Source organism: Lemur catta, chromosome 18 (genome assembly GCF_020740605.2).
Source record: "Lemur catta isolate mLemCat1 chromosome 18, mLemCat1.pri, whole genome shotgun sequence".
Lineage (NCBI taxonomy): Eukaryota > Metazoa > Chordata > Mammalia > Primates > Lemuridae > Lemur > Lemur catta.
Window position 1 is genome coordinate 37,596,548 of NC_059145.1, and position 13,905 is coordinate 37,610,452.

The 13,905-nt window shown below is 43.9% G+C and overlaps 1 protein-coding gene across 3 annotated transcripts in view; it reads right to left on the bottom strand.

The window, feature by feature from the left end:
• The window catches only part of RAD54L2 (RAD54 like 2), a 73,925-nt gene extending 68,708 nt beyond the window's left edge, over positions 1 to 5,217 (bottom strand). For 2 of the 3 annotated variants that reach the window (XM_045530106.1, XM_045530105.1), the window contains exon 1: positions 2,658 to 2,808. The gene's annotated coding sequence lies outside the window, so the exon portion shown is untranslated. Of the gene's footprint in view, positions 1 to 2,657; positions 2,809 to 5,206 lie in introns of those variants that run through there. The other variant, XM_045530104.1, reaches the window with a different exon arrangement.
• Between the last annotated feature and the right edge of the window lie 8,688 nt (positions 5,218 to 13,905).

The following is a 13,905-nucleotide window of genomic DNA, read 5'->3' on the forward strand; positions in this document are numbered from 1 at the left end:
CATATTTTCACAGCAAAGTAAAGTGTTGTCTTTAGCAACCTGGAAATATAGAGGCAGAGGCACTGCTTCAGCCAGCACCAGATACAGCATGAAGTCAGAACTCTCATCACATCACCAGCTCTACCAGGAATGATTTCCTGTCATTTATAAGCAGAGGTCATTCATTTGTTCACTCAACAAACATTTGCCAAGTAGCTACTCTATGCCAGAAATGGTTAGGTGCTGGGATATAAAGATAAACAAGACAAGGTCCTGCCCTCAAGTAGGTCACAAGCTAAGCATGGAAAACACACAAAAATACCAAAACTTAACAGTACAGCATGATTATGAAAGAAGCTTGCACAAACTGCATGCCATACTAAGGACAGGCATTCAGCTAAACCTGGAAGGAATCAAGGAAGGCTTTTATTAAGAGAAGAAGGTGGTATGTACTCACCATCAAATTGGTATTAACTGTTCAACACTTAAGTGCACATATAATTGTAACATTCATGGGGTGTCGGGCAGATGGGAGGAGAGAGGAGGGGAAGGGTATAAACACACCTAATGGGTGCGGTACGCACCATTTAGGGGATGGACACACTTGAAGCTCTGACTCAGGTGGGGCAAAGGCAATATATGTAACCTAAACATTTTTACCCCCATAATATGCTGAAATAAAAAAATAAAATAAAATAAGAGCAGGTAATGCCTGAACTGCTGGTTCAAGCCTTATAGAGTCAGCCAAGCACTAGAATGGGGAGCAAAATTAGCAGAACGAATAGCCTGAGCATGCTGGGATCTTCAAGGCATTCACTATAACTAAGCCACATGTGCCAGATGAATCGTAGCAGAGGAGAAACTAGAAAGGAAAATACAGAAGGAACAGGTCATAAAGGTTCTTGTGAGATGCTGAAGCAGAGACAGGCCAGGCTCTAGACTCTAGATGTTCACATTATTTTGAGGCCAGAGGAATATTATTTACTCTTCACTGGAATTAAAGACCACTCTGAATGGAGGGGGGATTTGACTAGGGCAAGACTGGAATGGATTTAGGGTCCAGTTATTTCAAATTACTTCTGGCCTCTACTTATTTTTCTCTTGATCATGAACGGGACTTTTTTTTTCTCTCTCACAGGCGGAAAAATCTGAACAATTCTATAACAAAGTCTGTGAACCTTCTGTTCATTAAAAACATGTCTGAGCAGAGTGCTAGATTCTATCAAAGTAGCCCCAATTAGAAAAGGATAACAAATCTCTCCAGCATCTGAAGCCTTCCTGGCAAAAACACCAAAGCCAGGTCTCTGATACCACCAGAAGAAAGCTAGAGAAATATCTTGATCAGGAACCATACAGAGGCTGGGTGCAGTGACTCACGCCTGTAATGCTAGCACTCTGGGAGCCTGAGGCGGGAGGATCACTTGAGGTCAGGAGTTCAAGACCAGCCTGAGCAAGAGCAAGACTCCATCTCTACTAAAAATAGAAAAAAAATTAGCCAGGCAACTAAAAATATAAAAAATTAGCCAAGTGTGCCACATGCCTATAATCCCAGCTACTCGGGAGGCTGAGGGAGGAGGATGGCTTGAACCCAGAAGTTTGAGGTTACTGTGAGCTAGACTGATGCCACGGCACTCTACCCAGGGCAACAGAGTGAGACTCTGTCTCAAAAAAAAAAGGAACCATACAGAACACCATGCTGCCTGGCATAGTCCAGTGTTCTGCCAATGGGAATACCCACTGTTCCCAAACAAGGACATGTCAAACAGTTTCCTCCTGGCTTCTCCATACAAACTGCCAGGAATAAAACCTACCAGTGCCAGCAATGACCTTGGACTTTATAGTGCAGACTCCTGCCTACCAGTACTGAATAAAAACTACCTCAACAATTCCCTCACCTGTACAGAGTGCCACCAGGTGCAGACAAACAGCTGCCTTCCTCACCAGACAAGGAAACCAAGCCCCTCATCGTGCATAGCACCCAGCAACATTCCTACTACAAATACTACTAAGACTAGTGGCTGCTATATAAAAATACACACTAAATACTACTAACAGGCAGCACTGACCAGCCCCAAAGCAGTAGGCCCCCATCTCCAATCCTCACTACAATCCGCAAAGAAGATTGTATCAGACCCATTTTACAGATAGAAGAAACAAAACAAAAATCAAAGCTCAAAGAGGTTAACAGCTTACCTGCTCAAAAAGTGAGCAGGAAGCAAAGGTTGGATAACTCCAAAGACCATGCTCTTCCCATTGTACTAGACAGCTTTCAGAATTTTTCTAAAGAAATCAAAAACTCTAAGCCTTATTTCCAAGAGTTTCTGAAGTTGATCCATTTGACTAAGAGTTAACCAAAAACGTTTCTTTAAGCAATCACCTGGCCTTCAAAGCTACAAATGAACCAGTTTTTATTTTCTTTGATCAAGTAAATAGCCCAGATGGAAAATCAGAGATATTTCAAGGAATTTATTTATTATCTAAGTGCCTTGATTTTAAATTTCTTCACTTATTTTTGGCTAAGATATATTTACAAAGAAAGAAGTGAGCAAAGGGCAGAATCTCATTTTGCTAAATCACAATGAAGATTAACAATTAAAGAAAAAAACATTCAGGTTTACATTATAATTTTATGCAGTAAAAATTAAGAGACAAGTGACTTCAAGTAGACTCACCCTTACCTCAATCTTAGGCCTCCTGTTCCAAGGGACAGCACTCCAAGCGATCAGCAGACACTCCCAGCCTACATACAGTGAACCAGACATAGGAGGTAAGCAACGCCTTCATGCTCCCAAAACCACAGTAGGAAGGAGGGTGTGATGGCTTCCTGGGGAACCTGAACACATAAATAGTATTTGTAAACCACCGCTCATTGAGATATACAACAAAACAGAAGTACTTAAATTTAACAGGTGTATTTAAATAAAATAATGCAAAAACAATCCCAGACCAATGTGAACACACAGTTATAGCTAAACTTTTTCCATAGAAATATGTAAACATAATCAATTGTCACTAGACAAAATTAATACATTATAAAAACTTTATTCAATGGCTTTACTGATTAAAAGTTAGATATACCTGAATCACTTCTAATTTTTTTAAATTTTTAATTCTTTTTTCTTTCCACAGGCTCACCTACAGAAACCTTGTTACAATTTTTACTTCCTCTAGGTAGTCAACTTCTTTCTTCACAGACCTACAGCGACTTCTGAACTAGGAACTACCACTACCAAAATGTCAAAAATAGCATCCGCCATTGTGCAGGTGCCTAACACAGTGCCTGGAATAATGCAAAAGATTCTCGTCTATGAAAGAAGGGATGTGAAACAAAAGAGAGAGAGAGAGAGAATATACTATTGAAGGAAAATAATTTTTTAAAGCTTAAAGGAAAAAAATAATCCCTAGAATAACTAGAACTATCAGCACAACTACAAATAGTCATAATTACCTCACATCTCACCTAAAAATTTATATTAGACTCCAATTAGGCTGTACCTCCTACCGTTCTAAACTCAGAAGGTACAATGATTTTGATACTGTTTTTGTTCATGCAGGGTCCCCTTTAATATCTTATCTACAGACAAAACACCAACTTTTGCCTGAATAATACATACAGAGCTCTGGCCCACAGCTGCAAGCCTCAGAGTGGAGTCTGCACACTGTTTTTCAATGATACAGATTGTCACAGGGAGACACAGTGTACAGAAATTCATCTAAGACGGATAACACTTCTAGTGAAGACAATGTCCTGTGAGAGCAAACAAGGGTGCTGAAACTGAAATGACAGTCACTAAGATTTAACAAATTGAACATAATCACTTTATGGCAGTAAGAAAAAAATGAAATTTCATGGATTTAGGGATGAAAAGAGCTTTTAACAACATAGAATGCTAGGGTTTTCACATCCCTCCCTAGAGTTGCAAACATTAGACAATAGCACACAAATTAGTGAAAAAAGGCTTTTAAATTAATTCAGATTTATAAGAATTGGACTGAAAACCCGTAGAATTTACATATATTATAGAATCTTACATTTGTCTGTCATTACAAACAATAGCCACAGCACTGAAAAGAAAGTATGAGTCACAATTCAAAAAAAAAGGAGGAAAAAAAATGAACAGAGAAAAGCTATGGATCCAAATGCCACAAGGAAATTCCTTACTTAAAATATTGTCCATGACAGCTACCACTCTGACTTGGAGTAAGAAGGAAAGGTCTACGACTGTCCTCTACTCAGGAACAAACTCATCTGGCCCCCTAACGCCCCCTCCGGTCTCATCCACCTCAATGTCCAGCCACCAATATAATCAGCCACATCTGCTAGCAAGCGACAGAAATCCTAACAGATCTGAGTCACCCACTCCCCCGCAGTAAGAGGTCATTCTCCATCAGGAAGCCCACTCTGCAAAATTCCCTTGTTCATCTCCCAGGCTGCCACCACCATGACCCACATAAAGCTGATTCTCCAATCTCAGCAGCCTACAAATCCTCCTCTACACTTTCCAAATCACAACTCCCACCGGCCTCACCCTAAAGCCAAGGCAGCCAGCACTATTCACTGTGTGTCACTACTCACTCCTGTGATAAGTTCCTTACCTAAGAACCACTCCTAGCCAGGGTGCATGTGGGCCCCGGAAGATCCAGCTCTTTGCTCTACTCTCCTGCGCCCAGCTGAGCTCTTGCCTTTCCAGGAACTAATCACCAGTTACTCAGAGAAGCTAAACTCTCAATGCCTCTCTTCTCCCCCAGTCCGACCCCAGTCTGCCAATTCCCGGACCTTGGGAGAGGAGGTGGGGAAGACACATCCCGACGTGCCTTAGGAACCAGACACACAGAGGCCCCTAAAATTCCAAACACTTCTCCCTCCCCCCAACACACACACACCCCGTTATGGTCTGCCTCCCAGGCGCCAGCATCAAGCGCTAAGAGCGCACAGCCACTACTGTTAAGTCTCCTCTCAGTGCCCCTGTGACTCCCTTCCTTGTCTACAAAATCCCCAAATATCAAGCCACAGAGCCCCCGGGTCGAGACCAAGAACCCCACCAAGCCTCTGACCACTGGAGTTTCCCAGGTAGGACCCAGTGCCCCCAATACCCCGGTCGCCAGGACCGTCTTGCTGCCCCAGGCCGCTGCACGCCAGGGGCCCGGGCCGCGTCCCGACTCGGTCCCCATTGTTGCGGGTCCCGGCGGACCCGGCGGGGAGCGGGGGACCGGCACCAGCTCTCACCTCCCGCGCCGGGGCTCCGGGCCGCACCGGACCAGGCAGGGCCGAAGGACCTCAGGTTCCGCTGCGCCCGGCTCGGCAGCGTCGGCGGCGGTGGGGGCGGGGGCGGTAGCTCAGGCGGGAAGCCGCCGGCCAGGCCCGGGCGCCGCGGGCTGGCTCTGGCCGAGCGTCGGTCTTCTCCGGCGGCGGCGCTCGCAGCCTCCCTCACGGTCCGCGCCAGAAAGCGTCCCCCTCCCGGCCCGCACTCTGGACCTCCGGGTTGGGAACACACGCCGCCGACAGGAAAGTTCCGCTAAGAGCCAACCAGAGGCTGTTCTTCCCCAGCGCCGGGCTTACGGCAATTCCTGCTTGGATAGAGCCGTTTATCTACTACAGAGGATCGTTTCAGGAATGAATGCAACATGGAAATCCCAGGCCAGAATCTGCCTAGGAATGGTTCCAGGGGTAGGTCCAAAGGAATGGGTTTGCACTCCCCAGCCATCAGCGAGACACGCTGGCCACTTGTAGTGCTTCAGTTGAGCCTTGGTTCCTCTTCATTTCTCACTTGGGGATAATCCAGGAGGCTTGTTAGGATTAAATGAGATGATACAAATACCTGGGGCAGAGATATGGGGCTCTACATTGGGGCATGGGCATTGTCGATGTTGCCAGTTATGATTGCTCCTACTGCCATAGCTTGTGTTCAGCCCTCAAGAGCCCCTGAAATTATGGGCACCATGTAACTCTCATTTCCCCCCCCCCACCCTCCATCCTCGTTTCCTTTTGACTAAAGCTGTCTTCAGAATTTTCTAGATGAGAAGCAGAGGGAAAAAGGGGCTCTCTTGATCTTTGACACTCAAGCGAAGGTTAAGGATGCAGGTTCTTCCCTCTCAAGTTGGGAATTACTGCCATGTTACTGATGAGAATGTATTAGCTCTCTCAAATACAGCCTCAGGTTCTTTCTCCTCCTCCTCCCAAGAAGTGAATGTTGACAAATGATTTTTTAAATTATAAAAGTGGATCTTTTTTTGAAAGTTTTGTTTTCCTCACAAAAATCAAGAAAATAAAAATTCCTTTCTCATCCCCACTTCCCTTTTCTTCTGGGCCTCCACACCTCTAGATACCAGACATGGTTATTTTAAGAGCAAATTAGGTTATAAAAATATAAGTGTATTTTCCCAAACTATCAATGGGAATTTAGATCTGGAGAAGGTGCTCTAAAAAATATAGCTTTCACATCTCTCAAATTTTCCATTCTTACTTAACTCCTTGGCTTCTGAGACTCAGGAAATTTTACCTTGATACCTTTCTCCCTTGTCTGAAGCTACTCTCCAGAAAGGCTCTAATATCAGTCACTTGCATTTGAATTAAATTTCATCACTATGCCACACAAACCTGGATTTTCATTTATTTTATCTTCTGGAGATAATGAAAGGTCTCTGCCTGTCTAAAAACATTTTGGTATCCTTCTGGAAACAGTAGGCTCATGGGTTAGAAAATAGCACAAAGCCTTTGATGGCTCTCTGCTTCCTTAAGTAAGAGGAACTTCATCCTAGGCTTTTGAAGGGCAAAAGATGCCTCAAAAGCTGGTTCACTTCTCTCAAGCAGCCAGAGGTCAGATCAGCATTCTGACCCCTCCCTGCTCCAGGCCTTGCATTTTCCCCATTTGAGCTCTTAGATGGGATTCCCTGGGTGACACATAAAGCAGATTTTGGCCTCAAGGGTTGAAACAGGTTTGGATGAGAGCCCCAAAGATGCCCAAAAAGAGGAGAGAGAGACCAGTGAGGCTAACCAGAAACTTGAGAAAGGAATCCTGTTGTTTATCTCTCCCCCGCCCCGAAAAAAAGACTCAAGGCATAACCATCAAAGACGACCACACTTACCTTTCTCCGCTGTCACTGAGGTTGGAGCAACAAGGGCCAGAGCTGGCTCCTGTGGTGATGGAAGCCCCTTCCATTCCCTCCTCCCAGGGTGCCACTGGGCTTCTGTAACATCACTGCTTCCTTGCCCTCCCAGAGCTTCCCTGACTACTTGGATGATGTTATGCCCTCACAACCACCTTTGGAGTTCATAGTGCCCCAAAATTAACCTGTATAAAAATATGTTCTATTAGCAAGGAATCCCTAGAGTGTTTTATACCTATACCTGCCTACCAATGGCTACACCTTCAAGTGAGGTTAAAAGATCTGGGATTCTCCTGATAGGATTAGGCATGACTAAGCAGCAACTTGTTAATTAATCAGAAACTAGAACCAGGGCTTCATCACTGTGATCTCACACCTGGAAAAACACCCTCCTCTTTTACCTGTTGCATCTCCTTTTAGTCCATGAGAGTTAGCTCAGTCCTGCCACCACCAGCCACTCTTCTGGCCCATTGTCACTTCTGAATGCCAAAGCCATGATCACTCTGAACCAGGTTCCAAGGTGACAGAGAGTTGTATTGCTTTCTTCAACAGTCATCCCGTCCTTGGGATTTTTTTTTTAACTTTCTACTTATATACCACTTATCACTCAGATTATAAGCTCCTGGGAGATTTTCTTTTAATTCACCCCAGTATCTAATGAAGGCCTGGCATAATTGCTGCACCATAAAATTCCCTATTCAGTAACTATTTACTGAATACAGACCTTTTGCCAGGCACTGTACCCAAGGCTAGGGAATAGTAATAAGACATGCCAAGCATGACTATAAGCATTTTACAGGTATTAATTCATTTAATTCTCACACTGATGTGAGGTATATACCATCACATTTCAAAGGTGGAAAAACTGAGGCTGGGAGATAAGAAGAGGGATTGGGTTTGAGTGCAGACCATCTAGGTCCAGACCCCATGCTTATAACCGCACATGAAAATTAATGAAGAACTATGCTCAAAGTTGAGCTTAGAGGAGTCAGATCTGTAATGTGTGACTAATAAAAACCTGTCCCACATAGATGTTCATTTAGCAGATGTTTATTGTTCCTCAGTTGTATTTCAGATGCTGATCTGCCCTGGGGAACACAGTAATGAACAGGAGAGAACAGGTCTCTGCCCTTGAGTAGCTTATCTTCTAAACAGGGGAGACAGATAGTACAAAATAGTTTCAAATTCTAATAGATGATAAGAAGAACATAAAACAGAGGCCTGTATGGGAGAGAGGATGTTGGGAGAAGAAGGCACTGGGTAAGATCACCCTGATGAGGTGACCTATGAGCCGAAACCTGAATGCCAAGAATGCTAGAGAGAACCACGAAAAGACTTAGGGAAGAAGAATTCTAGGCAGAAGGACCAGAGCTTGGGGCAGTGTAGGATATAGTGAAAACTCCCAAATAACTGCCATGGAACGCAAAGAAGTGGTTTTTGTTCTGCTCCCCAGCTTTAGGGGATCACTGTCATGGCTGGCCTTTGGAAGGGTATGAAAGATGCTATTGATCAAGTGTCCTAGGGAAGCAGCACAGATGACTGTGATTGATAAATGACCATGTACATTCACCAAGTCAATAGTCAGATGGCATAGAAACAGTAGCTTTAAAAAAATCCTACAGAAAATAATTCCATTTGGTCCCGTCAGCTTCCTCTGACAGGTTTTCCCTGACCACCTACCCAATTTAAGTAGATGCCCAGTCACCATCACACCACCCTATTTTTTCTATCTGCAGAGTATTTAATACTATCTGATATTTTTCTTTATCTATTTATCATCTCTCTCCCCTCCTGAGATTGTGAGGTCCAAGGAAATAAGGACTTTGTCTGTCTTAATCACCAGGATCCCCAACATCAGAACACAAACAGAAGAGCTCAATAAATATATTTAACAATTATGAGTATGTATTGGACCCATTATTGAAGCCCAATGAAAGGGGAGGGGTGGGGGATCCTTGGAGCTTTTGGCATGCCTGGAAGATCCTATTTAGATTATGATATCCTGCAGAGTGAGGTCATTTCTCCAATGATGGTACATATCACAGACCATGGAAAATGGACAGGGAGGGAAGAGCTTTCTTGCACAAGGTGGGGGAGTAGTGTAAAGGAATAAGGCTTGCTAAAGAAGGGCATTTGAGGATAAGGAGACCTTGCATAGAAGAATAGCATGAGAAAAGGCACAGATGTAAAAAAGACAAGAAAGAAGTAGTCCCAGCTGAACTTGAAGGTTTGGCTGGGAATGTTGGGATGTACCATTCCTAGAGACTCCCAACAACTCAGTCAGGAGCCATTCTCAAGTCATTCCTTGCCAAAGTTTTAGTGGCAGGGTCAGCTTCTGTGAGAAAAACACTCAGCAAACCAGGAAAGAAGGAAACTTCTTTAACCTGAGAAGCATTTACAAAAAACCCACAGCTAACATCGTACTCAATGGTGAAATATTGAAAGCTTTCTCCTTAACACCAGGAATAAGACAAAGATGCTTTTTACTGCTGCTACTTAACCTGTATCACCAAATTCTAGCCAGAGCAATTAGGGGAGAAAAAGATAAAAGGCATCCAGATTGGCTTTTTCATGATGAAAGCACTCAATAAACTAGGGATCGAAGGAAACTACCTGAACATAATAATGGCTATATATGAAAAATCCAAAGCTAATATCACATTTAATGATGAAACCTGAAACCTTTTCCTCTAAGATCAAGAACAACACAAGGATGCCTGCGTTTGCTGCTTCTAATCAACATAATTCTGGAAGTCCTAGCCAGAACAATTAGGCAATAAAAAGGAAATATAAGGAATCCAAATTGGAAAGGAAGAAGTAAAATTATCTGTTTTCAGATGATATAATCTTATATGTAGAAAACCTAAAGATTCTACAAAAATGTTAAAACTAATAAATGAATTCAGCAAAGTTACAGGATACAAAATTGACACAAAAAATCCAGTTGAGTTTCTATACATAACCAAGGAACAATTCAAAAAGGAAATTAAGAAGACAACTCCACTTGCACTAGCATCAAAAGTAACAAAATACTTAGGAATAAACTTAACTAGAGAGACAAAAGACTTGTACACTGAAAACTAAAAACATTTCTAGAAGAAATTAAAGACACAAATGAATTGAAAGAAGTCCTGTGTTCATGAATTAGAAAACTTAATATTGTTAAGATGTCAATACTACCCAAGGTGACCTACAGATTCAATGCAATCCCCATCAAATTCCAACAACATTTTTTGCAGAAATAGAAAAATCCATCCAAAAACTCATGTTGAATTTCAAGGGACCCCCAAATAGCCAAAACAATCTTGAAAAAGAACAAAGTAGAAGATCTCACACTTCCTGATTTCAAAACTTACTACAAAACTACAGTAATCAAAACAGTAGTATGCTACTGGCACAAAGACCAATATATAGACCAATGCAATAGAATAGAAAGCCTAAAAGTAAACCCTCCTATATATAGTCAAACAATTTTCTTTTTCTTTTTTTTTAAGACAGGGTCTCACTCTGTTGCCCAGACTGGAGGGAGATAGCATCATCATAGCTTACTGCAACCTCCAACTCCTGAGCAATCCACCTGCCTCAGCCTCCTGAGTAGCTGGAACTGCAGGTGCGTGCCACCACACCTGGCTAATTTTTCTATTTTTTGTAGAGATAGGGTTTCTCTATGTTGCCCAGGCTGGTCTCAAACTCCTGGCCTCAAGCAATCCTTCTGTCTTTGCCTCCCAAAGTGATATTAATAGGATTACAGGTGTGTGAGCCACCGCACTGGCCTGTGGTCAAATGATTTTCAGTAGGGATGCTAAGACCATTTGGTAGCGAAAGGACAGTATTTTCACCCAATAGTGCTGGGAAAACTGGATATACACATGAAAAAGAATGTAGCTGGACCCTTTCCTTACTCTATATGCAAAAATTAACTCAAAGTACATCAAATACCTAAATGTAAGAGTTAGAACTATGAAACTCTCAGAAGAAAACATAGAGGAGAAAGCTTCATGAGATTGATTTGGCAGTGATTTCTTAGATATGACAACAAAAACAAAAACAACAAAAGAAAAACATAGAGAAGTTCCTTGGGCACATCAAAGGACTCTATTTTTTTTTTTAACAAATAGAGATGGCATCTTAATATGTTGCCCAGGCTGTTCTCAAACTTCTGGCCTCAAGCATCTCAGCTTCCCAAAGTGCTGGGATTACAGATATGAGCCACTGTGCCGGGCCCCAAAGGACACTATTAACAAAGTAAAAAAAGCAATCTACGGCTCTTTTCTGGCTGAAACCATGAATGGTGTCAAAGAGAAAAGAAAGAAGGTTCCTGCTGTGCCAGAAACCCTTAAGAAAAAGTGAAGAAGGCCAGGCGCGGTGGCTCATGCCTGTAATCCTAGCACTCTGGGAGGCCGAGGAGGGCGGATCATTTGAGCTCAGGAGTTCGAGACCAGCCTGAGCAAGAGTGAGACCCCGTCTCTACTAAAAATAGAAAGAAATTATCTGGACAACTAAAAATATATACAGAAAAAATTAGCTGGGTATGGTGACACATGCCTGTAGTCCCAGCTACTTGGGAGGCTGAGGCAGGAGGATCACTTGAGCCCAGGAGTTTGAGGTTGCTGTGAGTAGTCTGATGCCACAGCACTCACTCTAGCCCAGGCAACAAAGTGAGACTCTGTCTCAAAAACAAACAAACAAAAAAAAAAAACTCCTGTGAAAACAGACTTATCAGCAGGGGTTCAGAGGAAATATTTGGCTCAAACACTCTTAGGATTCTAATCCCCACTTTGACCACTCCTCACTCATTTCTAGGCCTTATCTTACTGCCATTACGCACACAATGTCTTAATCATTGGATGTTCAGTCATGTGTGACTGGATCAATTCAAGCCAGAGGGTCATTTTTCTCTTTTTCTAAACGTCTACTCGCAGCTAGTAAATCTACTCCCCTGTAATGCCCCAGCCCAAATGTTACCTCTTTCCAATGATGCCTCCATGAACCCGAAGGCCAGTCCTTTTTCTGGGCTTTCTTGGCACTTTATCCCATGAATACTTATTGGGAAAATTCTGTTTTGCTCCTAGAGACAGAGTTATACAACTTGGCCTCTGTCCAAAGAGCTTATGTCCACTAGAGGAGCCAGAAGAGCAGCAGGTAGTAGACTCATAGTAGTTATATCACTACAAGATGGGAGCACAGGGTAAATTCTTCCTGAAGGATCTGCAGGTAACACCTTTGGGGGCCTTTTAGCCCATCCTCCCCTTTATAAAACTGGCCACCTACTCAGGACTGAGGCCTGGAGACCGTGTTTGTGTTATGTGTCTTAGTCCCCTGCCAGTAGCTGATTGGCCCAAGGAGACTACCTTATTACAGGTGGGTCAATTGGATTCCTATCCCAGGAATTTGGAGTCAAGTCTGAAAGATGCAGAGAGCTATGAAACAAGCAGGCAGAGGGCATTGGCCTGAGAGTACAGAGAAGAGAGGGAGAAAAAGACTAGGGTTCCTGTCTGTAGAGTCTAAAAAATACCCCCATCTCTCCTTATAATCAGTTCCTTGTTTTGCTTAAAGGAGCTTGGAGAATTTTGGCTGTCATCACAATGGCCCTGACTGAGGCATAAGTGGCCAGGCAGGCTCCCAACCTACACCAGGGAAAAAGGACAGAAGGGAGTAGGCAGGCCAAGCCAGGGGCAGAAGTTGGGATTGGGTGAAAGATGGAGAAGAGGATTCTGAGTAGGGTGAACAGCATAGGCAAAAGATGCACTTCTAAGGAAGCTGAGGGAAATCACAGTCTGGGTTCTTCCCATGGTTTCCTCCAGCCATTTTTCTCTCCTCCTCTGCAGCCTGCATCTCACACTCACCACCTTCAGGAAGCCTTCCCAGATTGTGTCCAGCTGCCACATAGAAGGTCTGGACCTCCAGGCTAGCTGCTCCTCCTCATCTTCCTCTCACCTGGGGAAAGAGGCAGGCAAGGGGGTTCATAGAGTGTGACATGAACTGCCTGCAAAGGATATGAGAGGCTAGGGGAGAGAGGATGGGCAAAGGCTTTAGCCTGACTGTGTAGCACAAGCCTTACATACAATAGAAAGAGAACCAAGGAAGAAAAGCTGAAAAACTGAAAAATGAGTGTGACTGGATGGACGATCAAGGGGATGAAAGAGAAACCTGTTGGAGTTTGGGGGGAATCAGGCCCCCTTCTCTAGCACCCCCAGCCCTAGGTTCCTAAGGAGGGGGCTGGGATGCTTCCTCATCCCTCCCCAGGGCAAGTGTCCCAACAGACCTGGTGAAGGCCACCAGACTACTCCAGCCCCTCTGGGAAGAAGAGGCCATCCTCCAAGGTGGCATCTTCACTAGGCTTCTGAGGGGGTGGGGGGGTGGAGTGCTGCAGGCCAAGCAGTTCCGGGGTGCTGATGGAACGTTCAGCCCCTGTGCCTCCTTTCTGATGGAGGAGCACAGGGGCTATGCCTGGATTGTAGCTCAGGAGACTTGGATGTGTTATTTGACTTCTCTGAGCCTCAGCTTACTCATGTGTTAAAATAGAGCATGATGCCTACCTCATAGGACTGTTGACAGAACACTCTGAAGGCTGAACATAGGACCTGGCACAAAGCAGATGCTCACTGCCTCTCAGGAGTCTGGGCTAAGTGCAGGATTATGGCTCCAGCAGGGATTTGGTAACTGTCATCAGAGGTGTGGCTTGCAGCATCACCAGTTAAGCCACGTGGCCAAGCTAGTGACAAAGCCTCTGATGCTTTAGCATACTGAGATAAAGGATGGGAGGGACCTGCTCCCACCATCTCCCACCCATGAGTTGCAGCTGAGAGGGAACCATGG